We start from the raw sequence: 23,626 nt of genomic DNA, 5'->3' as shown, positions 1-23,626 counted from the left end.
CTGTGTCCAGAGGGACAAAAGATCTAAGAGTCTACTTCCAAACATGACAAAATCTTAGGGGTACACAAGATTTAGGATGTCTCACAAAGTCATGTACTGATCTCCCCCACAAACCTTTTATTGCTTCTTTAGAAAGGAGATGAATTAATTATATTCCCTGAATAAAATTTCAGAAAACTCAAAAAAATGCAAATGAGGGTAACTTCTGAACACACAGTTGTGACTTCTGCCTTGATTGAACACAGTGTTGTAATTTTTTCCACCTTCCTATTTGAAATCAATAAAGATCAAAAGGCTGTAGCAGACAGAGAAAACAAACAGGAAAACCCAGTCAAAGAGCCCACCCACCCTTTCTTCCACCTGACCAAACTGCCTTTTCTTGCAGGCACACACATCAAATATATTAGGTCCTCCAAAGCTGTCACAGCTGAAAGTAAATTTCTAATATGAAAACAGCAGTGTCCATAAAAAGCCTCCATAGTCTCTAATACAGAGTTACTAGGTAGGAAATTTATAATAATAATTTGGTGGTCAGATAGATTCTTACAATGAACTGAAAAGAGAATCTTTGCTCTTTATGCAAGACTTCAATCCATTTAGGGGTATTGATAGTTGGTTTTTTTTTTCTATTTTTGACCATACATTGCAAACCCCATATTTTCAAAAATACCAATAATTCCAATCCAATGTAGCACTTCAGCCATGTGGGATTGCCAATTGGAAAAGCAATTTTCAGCTGGGATTGTGTCTTTGCCTGTACCTTCTAAAACTCATCACACAGTCACCCCTACGTGAGAACATCAGCACTTTCTGCAAGGATCTCAGCTCTCCCTTGGAAAGGGACATTGAGAAGAAAATGCTGCAATAGACTTTTTAGCCTTGTTAAAGATTTACAGCTGTGTAAGGAAGAGATGCATGGCTGCATATGATCTGCACCCCACAACAACTCTGCCAAGTATACTCCAGGTCCAGGTAACAGCTCCCCCTAAACCGAGTATTGCCAAAGTGATGGGATCCAGCCCACAGGCTGATGGTAGGGTGGAGTTATCTGAATCTTCCCAGTTTAATATTTCAAGTTTTCTCAGTTCCTATTGGGCACCAAACTGTAACAGAGAAGAACTTGTCATCTTGCAGGCGGAGTGGATGGAGGGGGGAGGAGAACTTGAGGGCAGGCAGAAGCATACAAACCACACCAATGCATGCTGACTCTAAACCAGGAACTGGTAGCTCCCAAAAGCACAGTGGTATGTTTCATATATACCTATGAAATAAATGTGGATTTTTATGTGTGAATCCTAGAAAATTAATCTATACTTTATTTGTTCCCAGCTGAATGGAGGTAATTATGGAAATTCATGCATGCAAAAAATGTCTGATCTGATGCACTGCTACCTTATCAATTAGGAGCATTGTGTGACTCCAATCTAGCTAACTTGCTGTACCATAAAAGAAAGTGGAGAGGAGCCAATAACCCCTGAATTCAATCTGGTTTTAGCTGTTATTTCTTGTTTCTCCTTTTATCATCTAACTCATGAAGTTTGGATCTGTGGGCCATCAACTGACTGGTTGGGATTGCTGCTAAATTAGCTGATGAAGTCATTGCTGGATCTAATGGTTGCAATTTAAACCCTGTTTTGAGCAGATAATCGAAAGGTTAATGCTGTAATAAAGGATGAAGAGACAGACATGTGCCATTTATTCCCTGCTCTGTAAATTAGGGCACTAATAAAAAACCTGTTCTGGAAATAAATAAACAGATTAAAATAAATGAATAAATAAATAAATAAATAAAACAGAAAAACCAGAACTATTTTCAGGAAGTGAGAAAATATTTCTCTACGACTGTATCTTCCAACATAAAGAACTTCCACGTGTTAAATAATTACAGAAAGAATGAAACTGATGTGAGTTTAAGCAGTGAAGCAAGGTTGAAAAATGCAACACTGTGCACAAAATAGTGACTGCATTATTAATTTCCATTGTGCAGACTCATGGGAAAAGCTGCTCCTGCATTTGTGCACAGTGTGACATTTCTTGCTTAAAAACAGTGACTCAATATTCCTGGCAAAACAATATTTGTGTTTGAAATGTTTCCCACACTTTTGTATTCTTCTGTCCTTTGAAGGAAAGAACATAAAGATCAATGCTGGAAGAAGGAGCACAAGTTCCCTCAAGAGTCTGAAGGGTGAAATATTTCTTAGCTTGCCCCATAACTCCCGTAATGGTGTGTGCAGAACTTAATTATGTGCTTTCTATTGTGGGCATGTTGAATCACTTGTGTTAGACAAACAGCATCCGCAGCCACATTACATCTGTTTAGTGTACACCTAAAGCAGGCACCTTGAGATGTGTCTAACAACTTTACAAACAAGCTGAATACAGACATGTGCTTTTTTTTTAAAATGTCACAGTGACCAAAATAGTGTCATTAATTTAATGTGAAGCATTCACCATTAAACTCTTTCAAATTTTGTTCTTGTGAGTAATTAGCTTTATCATTAGACTTACCACAGCATCCTCAGAATTCAAATTACTTGAAAACTAGTAGTTATCAGGTCTCATAATTCTACTGGCCTTTCAGTACTTGGGGTTTTTAATTTTTTTTTCTAGCTATGACTCTCCTTCACAGGAGAAGCTAAGCTTTTTTTTTTCTCTGAAAAATCTTACTTTTATAGTTGTCTTGTCTGTGGAAGTACAATAGAAGTCATCTACACTCAAGTGTAAAAATGGTACTGGGAGGTATTTCTAAGAACAACTCATTATTAATTTTAGGTCCCCAGATAAACTGCCTGAGACTGGCTCCTTAATTTCCTGTTTAAAAAGAATATGGACTACTTTGAATATAGACCAGAATTCTGACACTTTTTGGGACTAGTGCTGCCGGTAAGCAATAGAACAATCAATGTACAATCAGTCATAAGCATCTTGATCAAGACTACTTCAGTAAACACCCCTGAAACAGTTACAGCCTATAATTAATCAGTGTTGAGAACAACTTCAAGCCACATTATACCAAATAGAAATGTGTAGCCAGTGCTGTAGATAGCCAATGCTAAGGTCCCTATTTAATCATAGACTTGAGGTACTGGAGGGATCATCTCAGTCAATAGGTCTTTCACTCAGAAAAGAGTTACAGCCTAGTGCTCATGTGAAGACACATGGCAAGTGTAGCTCCCTATCCCCGGACATGTCCTGGTGGAACATAAAGGGAGAAAAACCTGACTTCTCACACCTTTTAGATACCTGTATCAACCATCATCGTTGTCTGGGAGGTCAACAAAACCTAGGCCTGAAATTTGACCCTCTGCAACAGTCTTAATTTTACAGATAAAGGTAAAATCTCTACGTGTCTGATGCAAACCTTCCCCATCACCCCAGTATTCAGAACTGGCAGAGGCACTGCAAGCTGGCAGCAGAACACCAGTATTGTTACTTGCTGCTCCAGAATTTCTGTTTCTGTTCACCTGCAAGAGATGAGATTCAAGGCATAATTTGGATATTCAATTCAGGCACCCAAATATCTGTGTGTGCAGATGATTTAAGTGTCTGCTGTCCCACTAATGTAGCTGGTACTGTCTGTGGAGCTCAGAGGGTTGTTCAGCTCACTGAGTGAGCTTTACTGGCTGGCTGGCTGGTCAGATCAGTCATGCTATACCTGAAAATGGATTTAACTCTCTACCCTTATTGATTCATTATTATGCTGAAATTCCAGTCACTCTCTGCACTGACACCACAACAGAAGAAGGTGGCAAGGCTTCAATTAAGAAAAGGAATTCCTGTTTCCATGGATGTTAAGTAAGAATAAGAAAGTTATGTCAAGACTGTGTCTCACTGTGCCCAGCATTCCTCTGTTACAGACAACAGATGGATGTGTGTTCCATCTAGGAGACACACAAAGATTCACGGGTTTTGAGGACACAAACATGGTAGTCCTAATAGCGTTTCTTAGCACAGGCTTAACTGTTTTGCTAGATTGTATTCTGCATGCAGTACTTCTCATTACAGCATTTTTTTCTATTTTTCTAAATGTACTTTACATATGCTGAAATCTCTGCCATTTCAATTTACTTATTCAACTCAATAGATTTCTTTCTTCAAATGAAAACAAAAATATCTCCTTCTATATTGCCATTTTTCCCTGAGGGTTTGATAGAATTGTCATTGTTTGAATCTGTCAGGTTCAACAGGGACAATGCAATCTGAGACATTAACAAGTCAGTTCAGCAAAAGGGCCATCATACATTGTGTTAAGAAGCATTGTTGCAGATGCTGGTGAAACATTTCAGGAATAAAATTGGACAGGTCTGGAAAAGACTGATACCCTCCACAAAAGACTTCAACTTCAGGCATCAAATGAAATGTTACATGCTCACAGATGATCATTCTGAGTTTTGAATGCTGATTAATCGTTCATGCTAATGCAAACCAGCAGAAATACTCTGAAACATCATCAGATTTGCATAGGTACAAATACTGTGTGCTAATGATACCGTTCCGTTGCGTAATCACAGTCCTGACGACACAACGACCTCCAAAGAGCTTATCCAAAGTTCACCTCCAGCGAGGCTGTGATTCATTTGCCATGCTAACACAACTCATTATTTGCTAATGAATGTGAATTGGAGATGGGAAAGGAGCACAATTAACTCATCTGCACCCCACACTTCAGCTGTTGCTGTGTTGGCCTCAACGCTTCATCAGCACCATGGGTCTGCAGCTGCAGACCCTTCAATTCTCTTTCCTAAGGAGATGCAGATCTTACAGAAATTCCACATGACACAGCCTCTGTAAGAACCTTTGCTGAAGCACTTAAAAGTTATTGACATATTCTCATCAGTTTAAAGGCAAGATGTTGAAAAAAACACTATTATAAAGGAATTTGTCTTTAAACAATTGATCATCCCCCTCACATTTCTATCCAGACCACACATATCTTATAATGAGTTAAACCATCAAGGCAACACCTGACATTTTAGGGTCAAAATCCACTTTTTGTCCGTCTTTTATCTTCTGAACAAATAGATATTAAAAACATTTCCCAGTGTTCTTATAGAAGTATCAGAGAAGTCCATAAATATATTTTGAAAGGCAGGTATTAAAAGACAGAAGACCTGTGGCAGTGGTTTGATTGGTGTGAGACTGAGTTACAGGGAGTGGTTTCATTTCTGCACTGAGAGCAAGGGCCTGGCATCAAGCATGTTGCCATCTGGGGAAGGTGTGATTGGGAGACTGTGGCCAGGTTCTCATCCCAAAGGGATTTTCATCCATGTGACACTGTGCTCAGAGCCAGGACTCTGACACTCCTATTGGTTTGTATAGTGGAGCCATCTCTTTCAAAAACACAAAAAATCTGGGGCTTGGCTCACATGCACCAAGTGTACTGTGAGACTCCATACAGGGCTGGAAGTATGCAACAGAACCTAGGGGAGGAACTTTCTTTCCCCATGGAGAAGCAGCACGAGAGTGGAGTTGCATCGTGGTGTCCATCATTACTAGGTAAAAGCCCATCCCCTGGGATCAGACTGAGATAAGGCTCCTACACTTGCTTAAAAGTGCTTAATATGCTTAAAAATGGCTACTTTATCTGACATAATCTAGAGTCTCTGAGACATTCCCAGTTCTGTTCTAAGGAGAGACTTAAGAATATTTGACATTCAGTTGCCTTCCCCTGGCTTCCAGCTAATGCCATTTTCTGGGGTATTATTCTGGAAATGGGCCAGAGCTGTGAATCCTTGTCATCTGACTGATCATGAATGACAAACTACAACCTGCTATGGAGCACAAAGCAAAGGTGAAGAGTCTGGTGCAAGAAAAGGTTTATAGGAACTGCATAAAATCAAACTGGATTAAAAATCTGGTTTAATTTCCAGTGAAATTTGGTCTATTAACACAGTATTTTGCCTGTGTCGATTTCCAAGAAAAAGCATTCCTCTACACCACCACTGCTCTTTTTATCCACAGCTCCTGTGACAGGAAGTTTAGCCTTTGCATCTTTTAGCACAGATCCTTTCTTCTCTTCTCTCCCTGTGGACAAAGTGAGGGCAGCCCATTCTCTTTGCATTCTGCACAGTAAGAAATCTTTCCCTGACTGATTGATGTGAGTTTGTTTTGCAGCACCACTGGATCTGTGAATGGACCATAGTCTACAGACCAGATTGTTAGGAAAAGCTGATGTGCAGTGTTGTCAAATAATCTAAGTTGCAGTAAGTTGCAGGGAGTTCAGGCCAAGTAAATCTATTGCCCAGTCTTCACTAAGATGTCAAATTTACATTGACATCCCTCTGGTTACTCTGCGATGGGATTTCAATCCCAGTGAGTAAAAAATAAATTTACTGTGGTCCCTGAGAAGAAGTTTTTGTACACACACCCTTAAAAGCTTACCTTAAAGCTGGAGAAACAAATCTGGTAAAACAGCAAGCCATACTATTACAGTTACTTGTTAGTACCTCTAACTTAATTATACAGTGTTTTAGTATGAGAGTGTCAGAATTAATGAGTCTATCAAGGCCTTAGGACAAATGCAGCTGAAGTGGAATGGGTTGATTTTTCATACTAAGAAGCAATTAATGAATATGAGGGCACAAAATCCTGAGTTTTCACAGTTAATCTGCTCCCATTATCATTTTAGCCCGGTTAAAGAAGGCTCAGGTATTTCCAAATCCCACTAAAACATGTTCCATATTTGCATTTTTTGTTTCCTAGGACCAGTACATATACAAAGGCCACCATTTAAGGAAAGTAATGACAGCTCGAGCTTCCTGGATAAAATCCAGGAAGTCTTTGATGCACAGGATGACACACTTCTTCCATCTTACTTCCAAAGTCTGACTTAAGCCAACCACCAGATTTGGCAACAGGGAGGGATATCTCTTCATTTCACTCTGGCATCAAGCATTGGCTTAGGCCTGGATATTTTCTTTTCTTTTGCCTAGAACATAAGGCATAGTCTATTTCTTAGTCTAATCTGGTAGTTATTTTATTATAGCAGGAAATAATTAGTGTCTCACTCTTGAAATGCTTGGTCTTCAGTACAGGCCTTTTTCTTTTTTTAGTGTTTCAGGCTCATTGTAGAGGTAGCTGTCATTGTTCTGGTGAATGCAGTGTATAAGTAGATTGACTCTGATATAATCTGCAGGAAATACTTAATTTTATGTGACTGCATGTGACTGAAGCTGTTGGTCCTTGTAGCCTTTGCAATGAAACAGAGGACCCCACCTTCATATCCTGGAGCCTGACTATGAAGGGTCAGAGGTGCAGAAGGGGCTGTAACTCTTGCACGTGCAGTGGAAGACCAATGAAATAAATCAGAAAGATCAGAGAATCATAGAATATGCTGAGTTGGAAGGGACCCATCAACATCATCAAATCCAGATCCTGGCCTTGCACAGGGCACCATGAGAAACATGCCTGAGAGAATTGTCAAAGTGCTTCTTGAACTCTCTCAGGCTTGGTGCTGTTATCACTTCCCTGGGGAGCCTTTTCCAGTGCCCGACTACCCTCTGGGTGAAGAATCCTTTCCTATTATCCAGCCTAAGCCTCCCCTGACACAGCTTGAGGCCATTTCCTCGGGTCCTGTCACTGGTCACCAGAGAGAAGTGGTCAGTGTTTGCCTCTCCTTTTCCCCTCCTGAGGAAGCTGTAACTGCAATGGGGTCTCACCTTGGTCTCCTCTTCTCCAGTCTGACCAATCCAAATGACCTCAGCTACATATTTTTTGGCTTCACCTCAAGACCCTTCACCACCTCATGACCTCATCTGGATGTCCTCTAATAGCTTAATGTGTTGTTTTTTTTAATTGTGGTGACCAAAACAGCACACAGGGCTTGAGGTGAGGCTGCCCCAGTGCAGAGCAGAGCAGGACAATGCCCTGCCTTGCCTGGCTGGTGATGCTCTGCCTGATGTCCCCCAAAACAGGGATGTCTCTCCTGGCTGCCATGACACTGCTGGTTAATGTTCAGCTTTCTGTCAACCAGGACCCCCAATTCCCTTCCCAGAGCTCTGCTCTCCAGCCTCTGATTCCCCACACAACCAGGGGTGTCTTGTCCCAGCTGCAGAATCCAGAACCTGCCCTTGCTAAACTTCATTTGGTTGATGATGGCCCATGTCTCTGATTTGTTGAGGTCTCTCTGCCCTTAAGGAGTTAACAGCTCCTTCCAATTTTGTATCATCACCAAACTTACTCAGTATAACTTCTGGTCTAAGATGCACATCTGTCTCCTTATTCTGTCTTCCTACACTTCCTACAATTTTACTGACCAGCTCTTCTCCCTGGTTCCCGGAACCGATGTAAGAGCACAGGTTGTAAGTGAAAAGCACTAAATAAAGGAAGCAGACATCAGTAACTTCATTTTCCTCCTGTCAGGTTTAAAATAATTTTTGATGAATAGGGAGAACATCTTTTCATGTGAGCTAAAAATATTACAGGAAATTAAATAGGGTTGTGAAGATGTTAAATCTGGAAAGTGTATTCAATCATTATAACATCAGTTTTAGCTCTGATTTGAGCTCAAAACCTCAAACCAAACTTAACTTTGGAGCCCTCACAGCATCTCTGGAGTGTATTCTGGTTGCTATATTTATAGATAGTGTTACATGAATGTTCTCTCTTTATGTGCAGCTATTCAGGAGCTATGGAGGCAGTGGGTAGTACTCCGGAACACATCTGCTTGATGTACCAGCATTATGGAGTCAGGAGGGTTTAATTTAGCAGTTTCAACTGCATACATTGTTCACAGGGCTTAGGTGTGAGCAGCCAGAAATTATTAAATTATTTTTAAACACGAATACCAAATTACTTTTGGGAAAGTTTGTATGTAGGAGTAAGCACGTGCATGTGTATTCTGAATTTATTTTCTGGCAACTGAAGATCCTACATACATTAGTTTGCTATTCCAAGGAGAGATAAAATCTAAACTACCTCTATCCCAAAGAGAATTCCCCAAAAAGCTTGAGGAAATCTGGAAAATCAAGTTATTAATTGATTTTTTGAAGTGTTTTTACTCTTTAGCTAAAAAAAAAAAAAAAGAAAAAAAAGAAAAAGAAAGAGAAACAGAATGAACACATGCACTTTGGGGAAGCCCAGAAAGCCTAGAAAGAAACATTTGGGAAATTTAAGAAAGAGTATGAAAGAAAATTAGGAACTTGATCTTATGCTTTTAGAAATTACTGATAAAACTCTTGGTGACTTTAATAGTGAAGACACCAGAACTCAAAAGCATGAGCCCAAGAAGGGAAGAAAAGAACAGGACAATAATGAGAGACAGTAGGCACAGAGAAATGGTGACAGTCAGAGAGCAAAGCCCAAAGCCAAACTCCTTCATGTGAAAATCTCCACACTTCAATGACTAAACACTTCTGATGCCTGGTAATTTTCCTCTTTGGGGAAGATGACCCCAAACGTACTGTCACTGTGCACTGAAATCAAGACATTCAAAGTTGCTGTTTATTCTTCTTTGAAATTTTCTCTTTTTATTTTTTCAGCCTATCTGCTGTCAGCTGAGGAATTTTTACCCCACCAGTTCTGAGTGCCTGTGTCTGTGGTGACTGGGGGAAGTCTTAAAGAGGGATCTTACAACTGTAAAAAAACCCTTTTCATTGTAATGGCTTGGAATAGGCAATAAATTGAGGTGCCTTTAGCTAATGCTGTAGTTTTATGTTTTCCAACAGAACAGGAGAAACCTACTAGAGCAATTAAAGGCTCAGGGAAGGGAAGCAGGCAGGATTTAGCTAAGGTTTTATTAGAAGAATTAGTTTTGAATTTTACAGTGTCAGTTCTGAAGGCCTGGGGCTTTAATCCTGCAAAGACATTACTGTGCAATCTGTGCTGGATGTTGCACCATGATACATCATTCCCTGTTTGCAGCACAAATTCTTTTCTGATTGAGGTTTCTGGAAACTTTGAAATAGCAAAGCATATGATTCAGCTCTCATTGATCAGCTGAACTACACCAAGCTGCAGAGCTTGAGAGGATGTAATCTTTTGGGGGAGTTAAATTTTAACAGACTGCTGGGGATATTTTTGGTTTGTCATGTGCAATCTGGCTGTAATCTCATTGGTAACCACTGAGAAGTCAGAAAGGATGATGTCTGTGCTAGAGCTGCTGGTGAAAGGTTATTCTTAATTTTGATCTGGCAAGCGAGTTATCAGCCATCATGAATGACAAGATTCCTTCTCCCACTCAGCCAGTGATGAGAAGACTTTAAAACCTACTGTCTTAAGAAGGCATAATTACAAAACCATTTCAAAGTCAAGGTTAAAAACCTGAGATGCTTTATTGCCCTTTTGCAGAAGAATATGAAATAGCATTGTACACTTTCCTCCCTGCCTCCATTAACTAATTCTCTAAAAAAAATCAGCAGTTGTTCTAGGAGGCAACTGACAGTTACAGACTAGAAAGAATATTTTACCTTAAACTGGAGAGAGAGAAGTGTTAGAAAACTAAGAGGTTTCAGGTTATTTTTTTTGCAAAATCAAGCTCTGGATCAAATTGTCTGGCAACACAGAGAAGGTTTTACCATGAAGTGAAAACGAAGGAGGGCATTACCTGCTGAAAAGAGCTACATATAAATGGATGAAGCTTTATGTTAATTTAAAATGCAGTGATTCAGTAAACAATGGGGATCATTTCATGGGTTTATGGGACAGCATCCCACCCAAACTCCAAACTAATGGAATAAAGTTTTCCATCAGTATCAGTGCTGATTTGAAATTGTGTCTGTTTGCAAAGCTAGAGCAAACTAAGGGAAAAATAAATAACATAATTATTTCTTAAGTAAAACCTTCCATTCACCCTCAAGGAAATGTTAAAGATAGGATCATTTGATCTTATCATCATATAATGTGAGAAAATCTCTGAATAACAGCTGCAACATGAAGAGGGCATCAGTGTGAACTCTCCAGCATGGGCACCAATATTTGATGATTAGCACTCATGAAAAGCACTTTGTTGCAAAACCCAGTTGCTAAGGGGACCTGAAAACTGTTTAAAGCCAGAAAGTGGCAGGCATCCTTATGCAAGCTCAGAGTTATGCTGTCACTGCAATCCTCTTTAATGCAAATATTTACGATGAGAAGTTTCAAGCTGAGTAAGATCTCTACTGTCTTGCAGGTAATCATGGAAGGAAGGAGGAACAGGACAGAAGAGTGAGGTACAGCCAGTAGATAGTTCTACATTCAGAGTGAGCCCCTCGCTTCTATAGAGCCTGGTGCCAAAATGAAACAGCTGCATTTATTCAACATGTCCATGTTCAAAACATCTAAACTCTACTGCTGATGAAGAGGTACCTAAGCTCTGTGTGCTGCATGCCCTGCTGCTTTCCACAGACTGACAGAAGGTTACTTCACCTGCCTGATGTTTGCTTGCTGATGACAAGGAAGAGACCTCAAGCAGGAACTGAAATTGTCATCCCACACAAATACAGGCCAGAAGCTTTACAGTTGCACTTTTCTATTTTATGAGATATTGTCCACACAATTGAATAGAAAATAATTCAAAGAAGCTGCTTGACTCTAATCACACTTCTTAAAATTACGATTTTTATTCTTTTTTTTTTTGGGTATCAGTCTGATGTCTGGCTGCCAGCAAACGTAAAGCACTGTGCCTCAGTAATTTATTCTAGCAGACAGAGAGCTGAGGAGTTACTTCATGTACAGCCTCTCAGTGCAGTCTGGCAGTGGTCTTGTGATTCCATCATTCTGAAACACTCCACAGAGGCAGGATCCAAAACCAGGGAGGTAACATTTCTATTACAAGGTTTCTATTGGAGCTGTGTTAACAGTAACCCAGTAAATTAACTCTGCTATCTTCACAATTCTCCTGGGTGATGTCAAACCACACTTAGAGCTGCTTTCCCCTGAGTTACATAGGTAACCACAGCATGCAGCACAAATCCAGAGTTTGGCTGTAGGGGGACTTCAGGAAGTACAAATTTACTAAGGTCACAGGTCCAGTATTTTCAGGAAATTTCAAGGACCCCTTGTACTAATGCAGCTTTGATTAAGGGAGGCTTGTTGAGACAGTGCTGAACTGTGAGGCTAGTACTAAAAATTCATTAAGAAAATAAATGCCTGTTCAGTGTTATTAAGAAACAATGACTTGGTAGTTTCCTTTGCCGGGCATATTATTGAATCTGGAGCAGCTTTACAATCTTGGAATATTAATTACCTTGCACTAATGCTATCAATACCAAACACACACTGGTGGGCTTTCACACAGCAACTGGTCTCTTTATGCAACCTAAACTGAAGCCATCCATTGCTTTCCCATGTTTCCACCTTGTGTCTGATTTCAGCCAAAGTCTGACAGCCAAAAGCAGGAACTGAGTAGGAGATGAATGTTATTTGGTGACAACCATGGTGGATTTTCTAACGATGCTGATAATAGCTCATTAATCACAAATGAAACCCTGCCATAAAGCAGCCACTTTTAGGCTCACATCACGAGGAAGTGTATACACAGTAAGGGAAATGACCCCTTTTCCCCCCTGCTCCCTCCCCAAACGTCACATGGCCCAAATGTTATTCCCCAACACAGCCCATTTTGATGACCACAGCTCCTGTCCCACTTCCAGGAGCACTTATCCTCCCAAGAAATGGGGTCAAAATCATCTCTGGAACATGTGACATGGCACGTCAGACAAAGCAGAAGGATCTCCTTGGGCAGAAGTTCATTTCTACAGCACTGCAGACTCCCAGACTGGGAGTATGTAAAGGGTAAGACTGGCAACAACGTCACAGGTAATTTCATCACAACAAAAGTTGAGTTACTTTTGGTTATGTAGGACCACATCAAAGACAGGCGCCCTTGGGTGCCATTGCGTTCTGAGACTGACCTTTCTCTGCCCCACCAAAGTGATTTTGGCACTATGAATGAGAGGCAAAACTTCATCACAGTGGCTGCTGTGACCTTGCTGAAGGAATGAGATCAGTTTCTGCCTCTCTGAGAGCTGTGATTTGCTCCCCCTCCTGTTCCCCATGACAGTCTGGGACCCACTCATGTTGGTCCCCAAGTCCCCATGAGCTCCAGTCCAGTTAAAGGTGCAGCTTTAACACAGCAAGGCAGGATGAACTTTGCAAGGTTACATTTTTGATCTTGTTCCTCTGGACGTTTTCTCTTCCTTGGCAATTCCTCATTGCTTGCTGAGTGTCTCTGTAGCAGTGTCCTAGCCTAGTCTGTTGGCTGGTTTCTTTAAATCCCTTTAGCCTTGGCTTTGTCCAGAAGCTGCAGAGCATAAAACATTACATCCCATCACAGCCACAACCCAGAAGTGATGACAACTTTAGAGAGCATCTCAGCCTGTAAACCTATATCTGGCACTTAGGATTCATTTTATGTTATCTTTACACTGCAGACCAAGCAGCAATTTTAATACATGAGTAAACACACAGATTCAACACACCAAAGGAGAAAACATTCTCCTGGGATGTACACAAAAGACAGTTTAATGTGGGGTTTTTTTTTTTTGTTTGGTGTTTTTTTTTTGTTTGTTTGTTTGTTTGTTTGTTTGTTTGTTTTTTGCCTCTAAGGCTTTTCAGTGCCAAAAGACCTTGGAATTTCTCTTGTAACTGCCCACTGTTTTTTTTTTTTTTAATCTCCTGCTTGTGCCATCCCACCCTGAGGACACACTGTACAAAGACATACAAAGTTTGTCCTAGGAAAAAAAAAAAAAAAAAAACAAAACAAAACATTTTGCTGGGGAAAAAAAAAAATCAAACCAACAAGATATCTGTCTAGCAACTCCTTTCTCATCTTAGCAAAACATTGCTACCACTTTCAAAGCATCTAAATGAATCCTTCCTGGTTTTCTTTAAATATTTATCCATTTACCTTTAATTTTAATATACAGCCTTCTGGCTTTGAGAGTTTAAACACTTATAAGGATGAAGTCTGCCCTCACCTACCAGTTCTCTTGGCATAATCACCATTCCAATCCTACTGGGAAAGATACACCACTGTGGTTTCAGGTGGACTAATTCAGACCCTTGAATGTGCAACTTCTCTCCCTCCTCAGGTTGCAGCATTTTATTGACTTTCGGTGGTTAGCTGAACAGGCTGAATAGCTGTGTATCTCACTGAAAGCTAAATCCAAGAATATATAGTGAGTGAAGGTCTAATACATTAATAAATAATAGCTGTGCAGAGGAAGGTAGGAATTCAACACCTCCTGCAAGTACTCACAAGGGTAAAAGCAGTGCCACCAGGCAGCCCAGGGTGAGCCACTGAGTCTGAAAGACCTGGAGAGCCAAGGGCACGGTGTAGGCACAAAGAAATGACCAGTGTTAGCCAATGACAGAAACTCATCCTTAGTGAATGAAATTTGATGGCTGAAACAGGTGTTTTAAAGGCATTTTTTGTTGTCCTTTGTATCTCTCAATGAGGCTCCAGAATTGTGTTAATGGTGAGATAACATGAGCCAAGTAAATGTCAAAGTGAAATATTTGGAAGTTGTCACTTGCAGTGGTGGATTGGCTCCAAGAGATGATACAGCTGGACCTGCCTTGGCTCCTGCAGACAGTGCCTGGTGCTATGTGAGTTTGGCAAAACCAAGAGTCCCCAAACAAGACAACCAAAAATAGAATTGCAACTATCCTCCAAACCCATTCCTAGCACTGTAAAGGCCAAAGGCTTTGAAATTATGGAATTCTTTTCCAGTCTCAGCACGATTTTCTGTCTCAGCCATCTGTTGCTCTCCTGTTTATCCCAGGGAGCTGTGCCAGCTGCCTGTGATGCACAGCTCCCCACTGAAGGGCTGCAGCCCAGGGAATGGCCTGTGTTGGGGCAGGGAGAAGGGAGAGGCAGGAGGAGCAGCCCAGAGCGGCTGTGGGACCAACCACAGTCCCATCCTCAAGGTGGGAGGAAGTGCTTTCAGTTCATATTTCCCTTTAGAAAGTTTGGGGCACCCATCACTGGTAAACCAATTTATATATTCTGGATGTCTTACTATTTTCTTTGTTAGTTAATACAAAATTTAAAAAAGATAAAAAATGGGAAAAAATATATTATTTGACACCCATTCTAGAGGATTTGTTTTTGTTGTTTTTAGTATTTTAGTGGAGTAAACTGTAATGACCTTGGCTGTAATGACCAGTGGCTATCTGAGTGTCTGGAAGGCCAGTCAGAGCCACAGCCAGAGTCAGGGGCAGCCTTGGTTGTGTGGACAGACTGGGGAATGAGAGACTGGAGAAAAGAGCTGTGGGAAGGGACTTGGGGGTCCTGGTCTGTGGACAGCTGAACATAAGCCAGCAATGTCCTGGCAGTCAGGAGGGACATTCCTGTCCTGGGGGACATCAGGGACAGCATGGCCAGCCAGGCAAGGGAGGGGATTGTCCCGCTCTGCTCTGCACTGGAGCAGCCTCACCTCCAGTAGTGGGCACCACAATGTGGTGGTAGATACTGACCTATTAGAGAGTAGCCAAAGGGGAGGTGTGAAGATGGGGAATGAGGGACCCCACGGGAGATGTGGAGGGGAAGCTGTATGAAGAGCAGCTGAGGTCACTTGGATTGTTCAGCCTGAAGGAGAGGACACTGAGGGGAGACCTTGTTGCAGTTACAGTTTCCTCATGAGGGGAAGAAGAGGGGCAGACCCTGATCTCTTCTCTCAGGTGGAATGGCCAATGGACAGGATCCAATGGAATGGCCTGAAGTCGTGTCAGTGCAGGTTTAGGTTGGATATCAGGAAAAGGTTCTTCACCCAGAGGGTGGTTGGGCACTGGAACAGGCTCTCCAGGAAAGCCGTCACAGCACCAAGCCTGACAGAGTTCAAGAAGTGTTTGGACCATAGTCTCAGGCTCATGGTGTGACACTCTTGGGGTGGCCTCTGCAGGGCCAGGAGCTGGATTCTGTGATGCTGATGGGGGGTCCCTTCCACCTCAGCATATTCAATGATTCTGTGATTCTGTCTGATTCTTGATGAACAATAAGTGTTGTTCACATGCTACCGACCACTGTCAGAAGTGTTTCTGTGTTCTTCACCTTAAAAAAAAGATTATTTCAGTGTTTTCATGGTAACCCAGTTACACCCCATGTCAGAGCAGAACAAAAGCAAATGTGATTTTGGCTTCAAGCCTGCCAGCATCGTTCAGTGCTTCAGTGATTTTATTTCCCCTAAGTCAGCAGTATTTAAATTTGTCTGTACATAATTCCTTGTCATTTATTCATATCTCAACAGCTGGATAGTGGCACTGTGCCCTCCATTGTATCAGTGTAGGCTGAGCAACACACAGCCACTGTGCCTCAGAGACCATCTACTGATTTATAGCTCACTCGGGCAGAATTTATTTTGGGATGACAGAGAGTGGAAGATCCATTGCCAGTGGCATCTGACAGGAGCAGGAAAGCAGCCACTGCCTAGTGCTTATGTGGGACAGGAAAAACTCCACTTACGCTGAGAAAAAGGCTGGTAGATGAAAGTTATTTTAATGTAGCCAAAATTCAGACTGGAGGTCTAAACAATTGCTTTAGCCAAAGCAATCAGTGCATCATTGTTTAACAGGTATCAGCTGGGCCTGGTAAGTGGCCGTGCATCCATAGCCCTCTGCAGCTGTGAAATAAAACATTCTAGCTTAGAGCAAGACTTCTGAACTGTGGTACCATTAGTGATTTCAGCCATAGCTTTGGCTAGGTTGGAAATTATGGTAATGATCTTTATTGTTCTTTGGGTTAGACAGTGCCTTTAGTGTCAGTGTACGGGGTAATATCTCAGCAGATTAATCTAAATTTTTAACATGTATGTATATAAAACTTCCCTGTAGCCACCAAAGGAAAGTTGTTCAGTGTCAGTAAAGGATTTCTGGTTCTTAATTCTACTACAGATGCACTTCCTTAGCCTCCATTTACTCATCTGTGAAATGGAAGTTCCATGATTTAACTGCATTTCAGACCAGTGAAATGATTGCAATTTCAGCAACCTGGAATCAGGAAACATAACAATATTATTGTTGTTGTTAGCAACGCAGGATAAAAAAAAAAAAAGACAAAAAACCACAATAAAACAAACAAAAAAAATCCCTACACCTTTTCCCAACTGGAGGACTGGAGCAATAGAAATTAAGAAGTTGCTGGAAAAAGGTGTCCTGCCTATTCCCCTTCCATACTGAGCTCACAGAGTGTTTAAAATCATTCTCTGCATTCATGAGCCCGGAGGAATCCTCTTCACAGCACCCGTAGGAGCTCTCTGGGGTATTCCCAGCATCTAAGCATATGGGCTGAGAGTATGTTTGTGCTTCAGCTCCTGAGGGCACCATGCACAGAGATCAGGGCGGTGAGACTCAGCACCAGCTGTAGCAAACACTGTTCAGGCAACTCCCCGGTTTCCTCTTCTTGTGTATATTCCGCAGCAGCAACAGAACAGTAACCCCTGGGTACCACTTTGCAACTCCCATTCTGACTCACTGCCTGACCCCAGACAAGTCAGTTAACCTCACTTTGCCATTTTATGCCTGAGTGTTAAAAGAATGCAGCAGTTACCCTCCTCTTCTGGATGTTGCAAAGCTTTAGTAATTCGTACTTGTCAACTGCTTTGGGATCCTTGGACAAAATGAGCTAAAAGATCAATATTCATATTTATGAGAAAGCCAAACCTATAAGATAATGCATGCAAGTTGAATCCAGCTGCACACACTTTGCTGGACAGCATTGGGCCACTGGGTTTATTTCTCTTCTCTGTTTACAGGAGCATGATTGCAACAGCATCCTTGAGTGGTTATGTCATTTAATGAGGACTATACTTGGCACTGGTTGCATTTTTCAATTACCTTGACATTCATGGTACCCCAAATTTTGCCCAAATTGTTGCATGCAACATTTTGCAGAGGCACCTGGACAGCTTGACATCCCTGCAATACATAATTCCTTAGCTTCTTTCCCATCCTTTACAGTATGTCTTTCTTTCTTTGATCTGAAATACCATTAGTCAAATGTTTATTGTGTTAAGAAAAGTCCTATTTTCACAAGACTTTGTGCAGTGTTCAGTCCTGCTTAATGACTGACTGCGAGGTACGGACAATTACCTAGAGGGCTAATTACATACATTATGAGTCCAGCTTTACAGAGCAAATTTTTCTGCATGACTGCAAGAGAGCCATGTCTTCTTGAGGGTCTCTTGATAACAGAAGCCAACAGGAATGTATCTGAGATTTCTTTCAATAAATCAGTCAATAAAGAGAGATCTGTAAGAGTTGCTTGCCTGAGTCAGAGGGCAGACAGAGAGCTATGCTCCTGTTGGCTTCAGGGAGCACTGTGTGCTTCAGAGAAATGTCTCTCTGCCCTCCACCATGGGTGCAGTACTACAGCTGCTAGGTACAAAGTCCAGGCTATTTGCCTTTGTAGCTTTCCTTTATGCCCAGCCAACCTTCCTTAAACAGAGTAGGAGCAAAGAAGGTGGCAAACATCAAAAATACGCTTTTGTAAGTAGGGAAAGAACCTGTGAACTCATCAGACTGAGAGAGGTCTCCATGTGCTTTTTACAGTCTGGTCACGTTCTCCAATTGCTCTGGTGATTTGTACTTAATCACAGCCATTCTCCTTTGCTTCCCATTCCACTCCCCTCTCTGGCCCGGGGATGAAGTCACAGGCTAAGCCTGTGATGATGACAGTCAATGACATAGTTATAGGCAGTATTTTGGTCTGACTGTAATGATGGCAGATCTGCATTTTCACTGCAGGATCAAACAGGAGAAACTGAGCAGGGTACAGGAGGGAAAACCTTTATAAATTTTAAGGCAACCAGCTCCTTTATATCATGTTAGATGATAAATGTTGCAAATACCAAAAAATTATAGGGGAACACTAGGGAGAAAGACATTTTTGAGTGTGGGGCATAATGTGCTTTAGGGATTTATGGAAGCTATAGCACATTTCCCCATTCCTCCAGGCACTCTTTTTCAATCTAATTAAGCATAAAGAAAAGTACATGCAACTTCAGGATGATGTAATGCATCTGCGTAACTGAGCACTGCATTGTGAAAGAGCATTCAGTGTAATGTTATGGATATTTGATGAACCATTTCCACTATTAATATTCACTAAGGATTCCTAGAATTAACTGTAATTACTGAGGGAAAGGACCTAGATATGGCTGAGCACAGCTCAAAGAAAACATCTGTTCAGTGCTCTGTGCTGGGCAGCCACAAGGATGGTGTTAGGCTGCATTAGGAAAGGACAAGGCAACAAAATATGAAAAGAGGCAATTGAAAGAGAGCTGAAATAATGAATGGCTCCAAATTAAAACCCAGTTATAAATTCTACTGCTGACACCTAGACAGAGGAAACCTGCAGAGTATTCACCCAAATTTATGTGACTCTGTATGATTCTAGAGGATCTTGTAAAGCAAGACCAATCTCTATTTTTATCCCAGAAAAATTCCCAGAATTTATGGTAATAAGGAGGGAGTGTATCTTGTGAACAAACTGATATGTCACCATATAGCTGTTTTGCAAATCAGACCCCTAAAAGCAAACACCCCACACAAAGGAGGAGTGTGAGGGATTGCAGAATGTTCTTTAATTTATTACAAGGAGCCACACAGCAACACTTCTTGATTCATTAACAGATTAGGTCACAACATGGCAAATAAAAGCTTGTTGTTTTTCCCCTGAAAGCTTCTAAAATTCTTGCTGATTTTCCCTAATGTTTCAAAATTTGACAGCTCTAATGAATTAATTTTTCAAGTGAGGAGATGCTGAAGAGATCTTAAAAGCACATATTAAACTAAGTCGTATGTTCTGTCACTGTTATCTTTCTATCATTAAGTTGTCCTACTGTATTAATGAACACTTGCTTTAATATTATGATTCTGCTACACCCATGACAAGGGATCTTTGATGTTGTCAGCAATATTAAAATATGCAGGGAAGGAGACTGGTGAACTGCCCATTATCCAGTCTGCTGTTTATTCCGGCCCTCCTTTTCTAGGATGGAAGGCAAGTCTGGTGGTTCTGGCTGAATAATTACATCTTTTTAGGATTTCTGGTGGCTTGAATGTAAAACAGGTCTAACAGTCTTGGGGGGGCCTCACCTACCCAGCCTGTGACATCTACCAATGTCCAGGGCATTCTAGAGTGACACGGTTTAGCACTGTCTTCCTGCTTCTTAACTGATTAGGAAATTTCTTAATTTTGATGATACTGGGATTTTTCAATCTAACAGGTTATGGGGTTAAGAGACCAGTGATCTGTGAGGCAAATTACAGAAAAACAAAACAACTGACAGAAATAAATTCTTTGGGTCATTACATCCCTCCTGCCATAGGATGTCACATAATACTGTGCAAAAGCAGGTCAGACTGCATCTCCATTGCTCTGATGCTTCTGATGCAAGAGCATCACATAATCTTACTCCTCAACTAGTCTAACCCTCTTTTTTTCAGCCTAAAATAATCATGAGCAATATATTGCATTTGGTTGTGCCAGTACTGTCCTGTCTGTTAACAATTGTGTCTGCCTCCCCAGTGATCACACACTGGTGAATTGACAGACGACATATATTTCTGCAGCCTCCACTTTGCTGAAGTAAAACAAGCTGACTCAGTGTATCTCTCCTCATAAGAAAATAATCTCTCGGTTTTGTCATTATCCCATGGTCCACCTCTGCACCTGATCTAGTTTGAACTTCTCTGCTCCCAGTATTGCCAGATTCCTAGAGAGATATGGACTGTAGCTTTCTCATTCTCTATCTTTCTGGAAATTTTTGGATGAAGTTGGACATTCTTTCCAAGTGCCTGCAGGCCTCTGGAAAGCAAAGCTGATTTTCTGACTTGCCTTTTGCTCAATTTCTACAAGTTCTCCATGGACCTCAAATAAAAACACGTTTGCAGTGTTTTACATCTTAGTATCTTAGCAATAATTCTCCTCTCCAGGACAAAGACTTCTGATGTATCTTACAAGTGCATTTACTCTTTCATAGTCACATTACATTTTCTGTTTACCTCTGTCTTTTAAAAGAAAGAAATTCTTACAGCTCTGTCTGCTCCTGAGGCCGGGGTGCCAGCTGGTTTCTGCACAGACCATTTGGCCATTTCTCACCATTTGACTCCAGGAAACCTGCTGGCTATTCCTCTACCACTTTGATAGATTTACTGAAAACACTCATATGACAATCAATATGCCAGCTTTTCAGGGTTCTGGGACAAAGAGTATGGTGCTCTCCGAGATGTCTCTCTCGGTGTTCTTTGAATTCTGTTTCCATATTGGATCTGATAGCTTCCTCTATCATGTATTTATTTTGTATTTTGTTTTGGCTTTTTGTGGCTCTGTTCTCACTAATTAAGAAATTGGAATTTGGTGCAAAGAGATACTTGCAGAGAAATGAGATTAGAACCTGGTGTTCTCAGCCAATAATAATATGTGAAAAGAGAATTTTCTTGTAGTACCTCAAAGCTGATGTGTTATTTCAAGACTTGTTAGGAAGCATAATTGTCATCTTGTCTCTGTTCCAAATTGGAATAGATCGTCAGTAATAATCCAGTGATGAAGAGAGCCACAGAACTGTGGCCTTTGGAGTGCATTAGAAATTAATTTTTCATTTAACTTTTCCTCAGAGACTGTTCTGGTTCCCTTGGATCTAAAATGGGGTTGAGAACCAGGACTTGTAGTCCCTGTTTCAGTTTCTGATAGTGAATCAAGCATTCTCTGAAAACCTAGTGAGCCCAAAGTATCAATTTAGAAGCAAAATAAATTATCCAAGGTGTTCAAATTATTAAATGCATTTTGGTTATAAAGGACAACACAGATTTATTTCCTGCTTACTTCTTTTATACTGGGAGTACTGTGCTGGATATTCCTTCACAGAATTTAGTGAAAAAAGAAATATGATTATTTCTTTAAAAAAATGTTTTTTTTTTCTTAAAAAACTCAATATTCACGGAATTCTTCCATGGATGCAGAATGACATTGTGATTCTTCTTGTCATTATAGGAGTTGATTATACTAGTGGTCTGAAGGATCCTTTCTTCACTTAAAAATGAAGGAATTCTAGTATGAGAACATGTGAGTTTGCATTTGAAGGGTGAACCAAAAATGTAATATACTATTCCATTTTGACACATTCAGTACTGTTCTGTGAAACCTCTTTAGCAGTGCTCAAAAAGAGCAAAAACCTAAAAGCTGATTTTCACATCTTCCCCAGTACATAAAGGAGAGAGCTCTGTTCTAGTTTAAGAATGAAATGTCTCTGCTTAACCAAAATGTTTTATACTTGTTGACTTTATCTGAAATGTGAACACACCTTCCACAGTTAGGAGCATTTCACTGGGATATTCTCCCTTTTTGCCTTCTGTGCTGGTTTCATCTCGGGGGAAGTTAGATTTCCTCACAGAGGCTGGTGTGGGGCTGTGTTTTGGATTTGTGCTGAACAGGGGGTTGATAACACAGAGATGGTTTTGTTATTGCTGAGCAGGGCCTACACAGATCCAAAACTTTTTCTGCTTTTCCTACTGCCATTCTGGTGAGGGGGTGCAGGGGAGGTTGGGAGGAGACTCAGCCAGGAGAGGTGGCCCCAAATGACAGAGGGATATTCCAGACCATGTGACATCATGCTCAGTATACAAAGTGCGGGGAAGGAGGAGGAAGGAGGGACATTTGGAGTGATGACATTTGTCTTCACAAATCACCATTACATTCTCCTGGAGATGGCAGAACACCTGCCTGCCCGTGGGAAGGAGAGAATTAATTCCTTGGTTTTTTGCTTGTGTGCATGGCTTTTGCTTTGCCTTTTAAACTGTCTTTATCAAACCCATGCTTTTACCATTCTGACTCTTTCCCCAGTCCCAGTGGGGCTGGGTTGTTGGCGAGGGTTAAACCACAACACCTTCTCAGTCTTCCTCCCACCTCTTTCCTTAATGGGAACAGACTTCTGTGCAGACTTGAGGATCAAACCACTCCTCTGAACCTGCCCACAGTATTCTCAGTCGCTGCTGTGATTTATCCAATTGATAATATCTGCTTTAATTTTGGCAAGGAAAGATGAAAGGTGTTAGATTGCTCAGGATAGCCTGAACCCCTTTTCTAGTGTGGGTCATTTTGACAGAAACAGGGCAGGAGTTTATCACACATCTTTTCTACCAGCCCTGCAAGCATGGATTTCCAGGTCAAGGAGGGAGATAGGAATTCAGTTGAGGTGAGGAAAAAACCATTAACCTCCTTATCCTTATCTCCTTACATGTTATGTTGTCTGCAATTTGAGAAGCCAAAAACTTTTCCCCTACCATTTTTCAGGTAAGCTGCATGACCCACCTGAGTACACAACAGTCTGGAAAAGAGATATCATAGAAGTGTTCTGCTAGCTCAAACTAGTGGTCCATCCAGGTGTTTTTCCAGAAACAGAGTAGGAGCTGTGTAGGAGCAATACTAAGAGTGTAACATGTTTTCCAGTCTGCTCTCTGCACTCTTCCAACACACACAAATGCTGTGTTAGCAGTGTTGGATCTCTCCACTCTGAGGAGTAAAACACAATCTGAGCATGAAAACTGGTGGGTTGATCAAAATGAGATTGGGAAGAAAAAAAAGTGGCACATCCAAATGTTTTCTGAAAAGAGAAAAAGGTCAATAGATGGTAGAGGCGATGTTGTAATGTGAATGGAGATAGGAGGTGACCTACAGCAGAGACTCATGTTTTGAGCCATGGTCCTGATG

General features: G+C 41.1%; 1 protein-coding gene and 1 long non-coding RNA gene across 3 annotated transcripts in view; one reads left to right on the top strand and one right to left on the bottom strand.

The window, feature by feature from the left end:
* Positions 1-11,497, top strand: part of LOC137468820 (uncharacterized) — a 17,186-nt gene extending 5,689 nt beyond the window's left edge. Inside the window, exon 2 of the long non-coding RNA XR_010996193.1 lies at positions 11,108-11,497. This is a non-coding gene — a long non-coding RNA (uncharacterized lncRNA). The remainder of the gene's footprint in view (positions 1-11,107) is intronic.
* Positions 1-23,626, bottom strand: part of KCNQ3 (potassium voltage-gated channel subfamily Q member 3) — a 195,729-nt gene that overhangs the window by 44,817 nt on the left and 127,286 nt on the right. The gene's annotated exons all lie outside the window — the stretch shown is intronic.

Source organism: Anomalospiza imberbis, chromosome 1 (assembly GCF_031753505.1).
Source record: "Anomalospiza imberbis isolate Cuckoo-Finch-1a 21T00152 chromosome 1, ASM3175350v1, whole genome shotgun sequence".
NCBI classification, from domain to species: Eukaryota; Metazoa; Chordata; class Aves; order Passeriformes; family Viduidae; genus Anomalospiza; species Anomalospiza imberbis.
Note: the sequence above shows the minus strand (reverse complement) of the source record. Positions and strands in the feature narration are given on the sequence as shown.